We start from the raw sequence: 9940 nt of genomic DNA, 5'->3' as shown, positions 1-9940 counted from the left end.
TATTTTGGAACGCTAAACAGTCATGACCATGAAAGACCCATTGGAAAATAAAAGACTTGTGTGGGATATAACAAATCAGCCTTTTCAGATCAGTGGCAGGTTATTTTTGGAGAGACGATGCTTCTGTTAAGTGTTGATTTCCACACACCAACTTCTTACTCACATCCGTTGTGCCATTAGCCCACAGTGGGTCCAAGCAGAAGTGATTCAAGATTCAAGGGTTTATTGTCATATGCACAACAATTACATTCAGCAGTTGCTGGCAATGAAATGCTCCCCTCTAGCCATGCTCAGAAATTACACAAGAAAAAAATACAACTAAAAATAGAATATAAAATATAAAAAATCGTCGGCCAGATGGCAGCAGGCAGGACAGTTAATGGTTTGGGTGCTGGGGTCTTTAACGATCTGGTTGCTCTTCTTCCTACACCGCTAAGTGTAGCGGTCCTCCATGGATGGCAGCTCTGTCCTGGCAATACACTGAGCAGACTTCACCACTCTCTGTAGAGCCTTGCAGTTCAGGGCGATGCAGCTGCCATACCAGGCGGTGATGCAGCCAGTCAGAATACTCTCAATGGTGCACCTGTAAAAGTTGCAGAGAATCCTTGGGCCCATGTTGAGCCTCCGCAGCCTGCAGAGGAAGAAGAGCCGCTGTCATTATTCAGCTGTTAGAGTGATGCCTTCCTGGCTGGCTGGGTTCTCATGTGTTTACTGCTCCAGCTTCCTGTCTGCACCTGAACACAGCCAGGAAGAACGTTGACAAACTTTGACAGATTCAGAAAAGACATATTGTATAAAAGAACAGAGAACATCAATGGAGACAATGTTGCTGATTTTGACCGAATGACAACTTGTTTTCACTGGGTTGTTTCTTCAAACACCTGAACTGACTCAGGTTTCTGTTTGCCTGTACTGATGATTCACTACAGTGTGAATATTTGCTCCTCTTTCAGGAGCAGAGGCAGAGAATTATGTCTGAGTTGAGGGTTGGCCATATCCTGGTCTGTAACCATCATACATGAGCAAATACCTTGATACCTCACAGTATCATAAGGTACTGTGCACTCAAACTGGTCTCAATCTTTTGTACCTTTTTATACCACATCAAGAATTAAATTTTTTTAAACAATGAAATTTAATTCTAAGCAAGTTGTATTAGCTCTCCCATGCATATTTTATAATTTGAGTCAACTTACTAGCTTCATGTGGAGCTAGTTATTGAAGTTCAAAAGCAAAAATGACAGCTAACTGGTTAATACTAGTAAAATGATATTTTTTCGTTATCGATAAGTTTAGCTAACGCTAAGAATGCATTTTTTTTTACAATATCCAATGTGCATGTGATTGTATTTGGTAGAAATATCCACCAAACATGCAGCTATTGTTTGCAAAATATCCACTTTAGACACTGAACAGCACTCCTTCAGCCTTTTCTACTTCCACCCTGTTATTTTCTACTATTTATCATACTTTCTGTGTGCTGTAGGTAGAATGCCAACAATTAAGTAGCACTAATGGGTTTTACACACACACACACAGCCTATCCTGTAATATAAAAATGTACTTGTACTATCCTGTTCCGGCCAATGCAGTATGAACGACAACAGATCACTGGAAGAGTCATTTCTAGAGTGAGACTACATTGTTCATGTACTGAATGTTCTGTGCTGAGGCCAAACAATTGCACATGATTTGTCCTTATGGTCAGAAATATACCTAAAAAAACAGGTTTGACACATGGTTTACTGCAACATACTGAAGACTGAGGTCGAGAGTGTAGGCAGTGAATTTCCACTTTAATAGACTGGGTTGGGACATGACGCCCTAGCTTGCCCAGGAATGTAGAGGAGGGATGTTTGGTGTGTTGGTGTTCACCTGTTGGAACATGACTGTGTGTGCACATTATTTCCAAAACCAGGTATGAAAGCATGAATTGGTATCAGATAAAGATTCAGGTTGCATGACTGCAACACAGGGGCACCAGCACACTCTGGTTCTTGTTGAGGCATATGGGATGGGCGTCAGGTATGTGTGGGAATTCAGAAGGAGCTTTTCAAAGGAAGTGAGAACACACTGTACCTTTATGATGGGATAAAGGGCTTGCCAGTCTGAGCTGAGATGACCTCAGCTGATAAACCTGATTAATCCTGTTTCAGAAAAAAACTGTAAGAGGATAAAGCAAAACAACTGACTCTAAATAAGAGGGTATATTAACATCAAAAGAAGCACTGAGCATTCCTCAGCCAATGACGCAGCAAAAAGAAAAGAAAAAGAAAGAACATAAATAATGGTAATGCCTGTTTGTTGTAACAAGTTTCATTCAGCTTTATTTTCACATTTCCTCATCATTTCTAACATTGTTGTCAACAATTTAAGATTATGGAACTATTGTGACATCTTAAGTGGGGCAGGTAAACATGAACAGTAAAATTAGTTTTATTTTATCATTTTATCATTTATTCCTTAACTCTAAAAATTCTAACCAGATCCTAACCATGGTGCTGGTCCAGAATGCCTCCTTGATTGAGGCCAGCACACTCGTCAAGGTAGGGAGTAACAATGTCATTAACATGTGCCGGAACATGCATCACATACTGATTGGGAACTGGCAGCAACCCACAGAACATGAATCACTGATCATCAATGACGCTATCATCAGTTCTCCCAAATCTGTGTCACAGGTATTGTCTGGTGAAGCATCAAACACTAATCCTAACTGTTCATTTTAATTGTTACAGATTAGATTTGAACTTTGACCTGGTTAAATGATTCATAGCTTCTTGGCATGCAGGTAAAGGGTATGCACATGTTCCTTCTTAGTTTATTGAGAGAGTAAACTGTACTGTGTGACTGACTGTGCAGACACACATTCAGACAGAGATGACACCTGTGTTTGCAGTGGGTGCGCCATATTTGTCCTAGCGCCTGTTGGAGTTTGTTATCTTTATTGAACATTGAGGTTGGGAACGCTGTGAGTTGCTGTTAAAGCAAACCACTTCATCACCTACTCCCTCTATGACTCATTGGACCCACTGCAGTTGCCTACAGGCCAAATAGGTCAACTGCAGATGCCATCTCCCTCACCCTTCCTACTGCCCTCACCCACCTGGACCAGAGGTACACATGTGAGAATGCTGTTTATTGACTATAGTTCAGAGTTCAATACCATCGTGCCCCTGAAGCTCGTCACCAAGCATGGAGACCTTGGGCTCAACACCAGTGTGGATAGGCAGCACCACATTCTCCGAATGACTCTCAGCACCAGCGCCCCCCAGGGCTGCCTGCTCAGTCCTCTCCTGTACTCCCTGTTCACTCATGACTGCGTGGCCACCCACAGCTTCAAAACCATCATTAAATTTGCTGATGACACACAGGAAGAGACAGGGAGTTAAACACGCCCCCCTCTCCATCAACAGGATTATGTTGGAGAGAGTCAGCAGTTTCAGGTTCCTCTGGGTTCACATCACCTGACCTGGACGGCCAGGCTCAACATGGGCCCAAGGATTCTCTGCAACTTTTACAGGTGCACCATTGAGAGTATTCTGACTGGCTGCATCACCGCCTGGTATGGCAGCTGCATCGCCCTGAACTGCAAGGCTCTACAGAGAGTGGTGAAGTCTGCTCAGTGTATTGCCAGGACAGAGCTGCCATCCATGGAGGACCGCTACACTTAGCGGTGTAGGTAGAAGAGCAACCAGATCGTTAAAGACCCCAGCACCCAAACCATTAACTGTCCTGCCTGCTGCCATCTGGCCGACGATTTTTTATATTTTATATTCTATTTTTAGTTGTATTTTTTTCTTGTGTAATTTCTGAGCAAGGCTAGAGGGGAGCATTTCATTGCCAGCAACTGCTGAATGTAATTGTTGTGCATATGACAATAAACCCTTGAATCTTGAATCACTTCTGCTTGGACCCACTGTGGGCTAATGGCACAACGGATGTGAGTAAGAAGTTGGTGTGTGGAAATCAACACTTAACAGAAGCATCGTCTCTCCAAAAATAACCTGCCACTGATCTGAAAAGGCTGATTTGTTATATCCCACACAAGTCTTTTATTTTCCAATGGGTCTTTCATGGTCATGACTGTTTAGTGTTCCAAAATATTTAATCAACTTCATCTGTTTCTCGTCATCTTCGGAGCTGAGACTGGATAGTTTCTGAAGCCAGCAAGCTATAAATAAACATGACTTGCATCTTCATTGACCACGTTTAAGTGTTTTTTTCATCTGTGCCATGTGCACAAACCACCAGTACTGTAAATTCCAATGTATCTGTGAAAGTAATTCCACTAATCCAGCTCTTGCTTCATATTGGAAGTGGAACTAAGGGATGTTGTGGTTTCTTTGAATGCCTAGACATTGACATGGAGCCCTTGCAAAATTTACAAGAAGCCCTATCACTTCTTTTTTCTTCACAAGAAGCCGTATGACTTCTTGTAAATTCTGCGTAAAACACATGAAACACATGAAATTCTTAATGCACCCAGAGGATAAGTCCATGTTTCACTTAAATGTGTTGTACCCATAAGAGCCTCACTGGTCCAGTCATTAACCTACTTGTTGTATATAGATGCAAAATCCTGTGGATGATTGTTCACATGACCCTGCTTGTGTTTCACTCTGGGCCTACATGGAGCTCATTAAAAAAAATCCCATGGGTGCATGACATCTCATCACTCACTCATGTGTGACTGCCACCACAGTTCATGGTGGAAGTGGCATGTTATTTGTGTCTGTGTTATTGTGACAACTTGAGATATCTGGCTGTGATTCTGGCAGTGTGACGTTAGTCTGGTCCCTTTAGGTCCAGTGCTCCAATCAATATCGCTCAGAGATGGAGACCGGCACATTTGAAAAAGACACGACCCCCACACAAAGTATTATTTTAACAATATTCTGACACACAAGAGAACTGTGAGCTCACATTTTAAGCAACGGTGTTTGTGTGGTAGTATGTGGTAATAATTTTTGTTGAAGTAGTCATTATTTCATTGTATACGATTATATTCAGTCTCCAAACACTTGGTACAGTGTCACAGACGCACATACTAGAGATGCCATTAGTGTTTTTCCCAGAAAACAACCTGATCTCAGTTTGAGACATACACCGATATTAGAGTCCATCACTGAGGAAATGTAACATAGGGTGTTCAGTATTACATAATTGTTGACTGCAACTAGCCAGTCAAGTCTCAGCTCAGTTAGCACAAGTGTTACTATCCTGTCCTATTTGTGTCTTCGCTGTAACAGATAGAACATTTCAAATTTAAAAAAATAAAAACAACAAAAAATGAAAACAAAGTAGAAATTAAGACAGCAATAGAAATGTAATGTTGAAATGAAATCAATCATTCAGACTAAGAACTCCCTCTCCATGTCTACCTCAGCCTACTCATCTGGGACACAAAAAAATGCTGTCCAAGTTTAAATAAGGTTCTGTGTTGGTTATCTCTGGCTTCTCCAGGGCTGTAGATGACAGCAGAGATCAATCCAACTGAGAGGTTCACTGTTTCCCAGCGAGTCTCTCTGAAGCACAGACTCCTCTTGATGTCTCTACTATCAAGCAAACACAGTGTAGAGCTGTTACTACTGTAATGTCTCTAAAATGTGTACTGGTATTGGTAAATGAAAAAATACAGTATATATAAAGCACAATATACAGAAAAATCATTAATAAAAATCACTATTGTATATATAGAGAGATATCTTCTTAAATTCAGAAGTTTTTGGACACAGCATGCAAGTCACAGTATTTTCTGATCTGTATATGTATGTGCGGATACTTATAGATGTAAGGCCTTGTCACCTGTTATTGTTATATCATAGTATATTAACATAATTAATTAATAAATGGGGGCAGAGAGACAGAGTGCTCAGTGCTTCTTCATGTTTATTAGCATTCAGGACCTTTTGTCCACAGGCTGCTCCTGACTGGAATCATTGAACTATGTCAAATATTTGCGTGTATATTTGTAAGTGTCAGCAGCATACCAGCAGGATACCATGAGCTTCACAGCACCCCAAACCTTTCCCTCAGAGAGTTTGACAAAGTATTTCCTGCAATCTTGTATAGTTAGCATAGCAGGGTCTGTTGTTCCAGCTGTCTGATTACTAAATGAGTTGTGAGATGACAGTTCACACGGAGGAGAGGCTGAGAGCAGAACAAACCTTATCTGGGGTGTTCAGTGGTTTATTTAATACTTTTGTGACTGTTTTGGGTGGAAACAGATCCAAATAAGGTTTAGACATTTAGATCATGGACATTCTCATGTCTCTATCTCAAACATCTATGTGCCTCACTGAAAATATCCAGAACACAAGCTTTACAACGTTCCAATCTCAGTCTCTAGTCTCATGTCGACGTGTTTTGTAAGGCTATCTCAGAATCATCTCTGTTTTGTTTGATCCTGGATGTGACATTATGTTGAGTTGTCCAAATCCTGCTGGATTTGTTTAACCTTGTTTTTTGCAGCCCACCCTGCCCTAACAGGAAATAAACAAAAGAGAAGAGGATTTCAAGCTACAGGTCTCCACTGAATAAACATAAAATTCATCTCCTCAAGTTCATCTGGGGGGTCATTTCCATAGGGTGGCTCTCATGAGGAAAATGTTTTGGCCAAGCTCAGCTAAGAATGTGACATTTTATATATAAACCTGACAGACCAGAAATGTCATATTTATTGGGTGGCTATAAAGATGAAGATTTAGTCTCCAACTTTTTTTTCCAGCTTTAATCTAAATTGGAGAAAAAAGACAATTTTAGCCTTTAGCCTAGGAGTAAAGTAACTAACAGGATCTTTTGGGGTTTTAGGCAGAGGTGGCAAAATTACTCAAATTCTTTACTTAAGTAGAAGTACAGATATTTGAGTAAAAAAAGACTCTGGTAAAAGTAAAAGTACTGATACAACTACTTTACTCTAGTAAAAGTAAGGAAGTACAGGCTCTGAAATGTACTCAAGTACATAAGTAAAAAGTAAAAATGAATTTTTTACTTCAACGATACACAATGCTTTATTTTGATAACCCTGCAAAACCAAAAAAAAATGCTAGGCACATAAAATGGGATAGTTTTCCTCTTTTGGTAACAACCTGCACAGAACTGGACACAATCTAGCTTTGCTGCCAAATTTCAGACAGAGTAATAAAGACTGAAGTGAACCATGGTCCTGCATGAGCACCTGGATCATTTTGTACAGGGATTAAATGGATGGGGAATGTATTTGTGTTGATTTAGTCCCTGCCCTTTGTAGACACCCCCTGTCACTACCATAGATTGGATGGTTTAGTGAGGTCGTCTGAGGTCCTCTCTGTCTTGTTATGTCTTTTACGTCGTGTCATCATCCGTGGAGGTTGAAACAAGTAACAAGCCAGTTTTGAGAATTTAAGGACTATAAAGTGCAGATATTTGTGTTTAAATATAGGAAGTAAAAGTAAAAAGTTGTCAGGAAAATTCTTCTCTGATTATACAAACTGGGACATTTTGAAATTGCAGTTGGTCTCCTGATTGCTCCTGGCTGAGTCATATAGTTTATGTATTAATCTCCCTACGCACCAAAAATCCCCATCATTAACAAGTATTTAGTTCACCCAGCCTGTGAAAGGTTGTAGCCATTTCACAAAGTCTCTAATACTAGGGCGGCTGTGGCTGAGGGGTAGAGTGGTCATTCTCCAACCAGGGGGTCAGCAATTCAATCCCCAATCTTCCCAATCTGCATGCCAAAGTGTCCTTGAGCAAGATGCTGAACCCCAAATTGCCCCATAGAATAACAAAAAGTACTGCTAATAGATGCACTGTATGAATGTGTGTGTGAATGGGTGAATGGCAAAAACTGTAGTGTAAAGCGCTTTGAGTGGTTTTCAAAACTAGAAAGCGTTATATAAATACAACCACTTATTAATTACAATTTTCTCAATTAGTGGAGTAGTAAATCAAGGAAGGCAGTTTTGTCCAGTTAAGGGGTGGCTGTGCTCAGGGGCTAGAGCAGTCGTCCTCTAACCAGAAGGTCGGCAGTTTGATCCCAGTCTTCCCTTGGGCAAAATACTGAACCCTCTTCTCATTGAGAAAGAAGAGAAAACTGCACATAGATACATTGTATGAATGGGTCAATGTAAAACAGTACGCTTAACTGCTTTAAGTATTTGTGATCAAGACTATAAGCTCTATAAATACAGACCATTTATATGGAGTTTATGTAATAAGGCCAAGAGGTTACATGTCGTGTGTAGTGTGTTTGTGTGTGCATAGATGTTGTAGAGCGTACTAAATTATTTCGTAGTCTAATGAGAGTCAATTTTCAAATCAAATATACTATATTGTCCTATAGGGAAATTTGTCTTGGGCCAAGGTACAGCAGTTGCAGAACAGTACATTGAACAACAAACAACAACAACAACTCTACACAGGGTAATAATAATGAAAATATGAAGACAATACAATTTTGATGGGTAGCTGTCTGTTTGCTTTGGGGACTTCATCAAGGGAGAGAGGGTGAGGGCTGATTAGGTTTGGGTTAGATGTTGATATTATTTGAAAGAGACTCCATGTTTCCTGTCAGTCGGTTGTTTGTGTTAGTTAACAACAGGAAAGTCCTTGGGAGACGTATTTCCTCAGATTTTGGCTCACACAATCTGTAGGCTCTGGCTGTGTTTGTCTCTCTGCTCTGATTGAACCAGACATAAGGAGTGACTAAATATGTGTCTAACAGGAGTGGTGTAATTCCAACTGGTGAAACTGGTGCTGCTATTATTAATAACACAATTACATCTATAAATATCACTCTTATTATTTTCCATTATAACAACCATGACAGAGCTTAAATATAATGGTTGCACAGCTATTCCTGGTATTGCTCACCTCTCTCTTCCCCTTTCTTTCCCCTTCCTTCCCTTTCTCTTTTCTCCCACCTCTTTTCCACCTACTTCTTTACTCTTCCCCATTTTTTTCTCTGCTCAACCCAAAAGGATGAGGCAGATGGCCGCCCACATTGAGTCTGGTTCTGCTATTGGTTACATTCTGTTAAAGGGGAGTTTTTCACTCCACATTTGTCAACGTGCTTGCTCATTGTGGGAACTGTTGGGTTTCTCCATAATTTTGTATGGTCCTGACCTTGAAATAATGTAAATAATGGTTTTGCGCTATACAAATAATACTGAATTGGATTGCAATCCTTTGTATTTCATTCAAAACATAGAAATAAAAAATACAAACACTGTACTTCTCATAATGAAAATATGAATATAAATGATGATGGAGTTCCCCAAGCAGTCTTCAGGCCTATATCAGCATCACTAGGGGATGGTTCAGGGCTCACCTGAGCAAGCAGTCTTTCTATAAATGTAGAGACTGTGTCTGCCTCCTGAACCCAAAGACAAAATATTTTTTTACGTCATGGTAACTTGGTCACCCAAAGCGCTTTACACTACAGGTTGCCATTCACACATTCACACACACATTCATACATACAGTGCATCTAATAGCAGCACTTTTTGTTGTTCTATTTTCAAGGGAAGGACTTGTTCCCTTGACTGAAGTACAATAGTAATTCTGGAGAAAATCCACAGGAGGTCAGTATCATCATTGACTCAGCACCAAAGCTGCCATTAAACTCCTACACTGGCTTCACTTCACTTTGTATACACCATCCTGTACATCCTAAATAAACCTTAGTTCACAATGACATCTACAACTTCACAGAATAACATTCACTGTCTAAAACATAAAACTATAGCTGTGATGTTCTTCACAGCCGGTGTATACATTGTCAATATCCATCCATCATCTGCACTGTTCAGTTTTCCAGCAACATGTGAAAGTGCAGGCAGAGACAGTAATGGTGAGGGGAAATTGTAATTCAGTAATCTCTATCCTTGTCTGAGCACACTGTAAGGGAATGTAGTCAAATTCTTCATGTGAGTATAAAATAATCTGTCTGTAGGTC

The 9940-nt window shown here is 40.3% G+C and overlaps 1 long non-coding RNA gene across 1 annotated transcript; it reads right to left on the bottom strand.

The window, feature by feature from the left end:
* Nucleotides 1-206: 206 nt before the first annotated feature.
* LOC138407275 (uncharacterized) lies at nucleotides 207-2997 on the bottom strand. The gene is made up of 2 exons (XR_011240720.1): nucleotides 1757-2997; nucleotides 207-734 (listed from the first exon to the last, which is right to left on the bottom strand). It is a non-coding gene; the product is annotated as an uncharacterized lncRNA (long non-coding RNA).
* Nucleotides 2998-9940: the final 6943 nt, after the last annotated feature.

This window comes from Paralichthys olivaceus, chromosome 3, assembly GCF_024713975.1.
Source record: "Paralichthys olivaceus isolate ysfri-2021 chromosome 3, ASM2471397v2, whole genome shotgun sequence".
Taxonomy (NCBI): domain Eukaryota; kingdom Metazoa; phylum Chordata; class Actinopteri; order Pleuronectiformes; family Paralichthyidae; genus Paralichthys; species Paralichthys olivaceus.
Note: the sequence above shows the minus strand (reverse complement) of the source record. Positions and strands in the feature narration are given on the sequence as shown.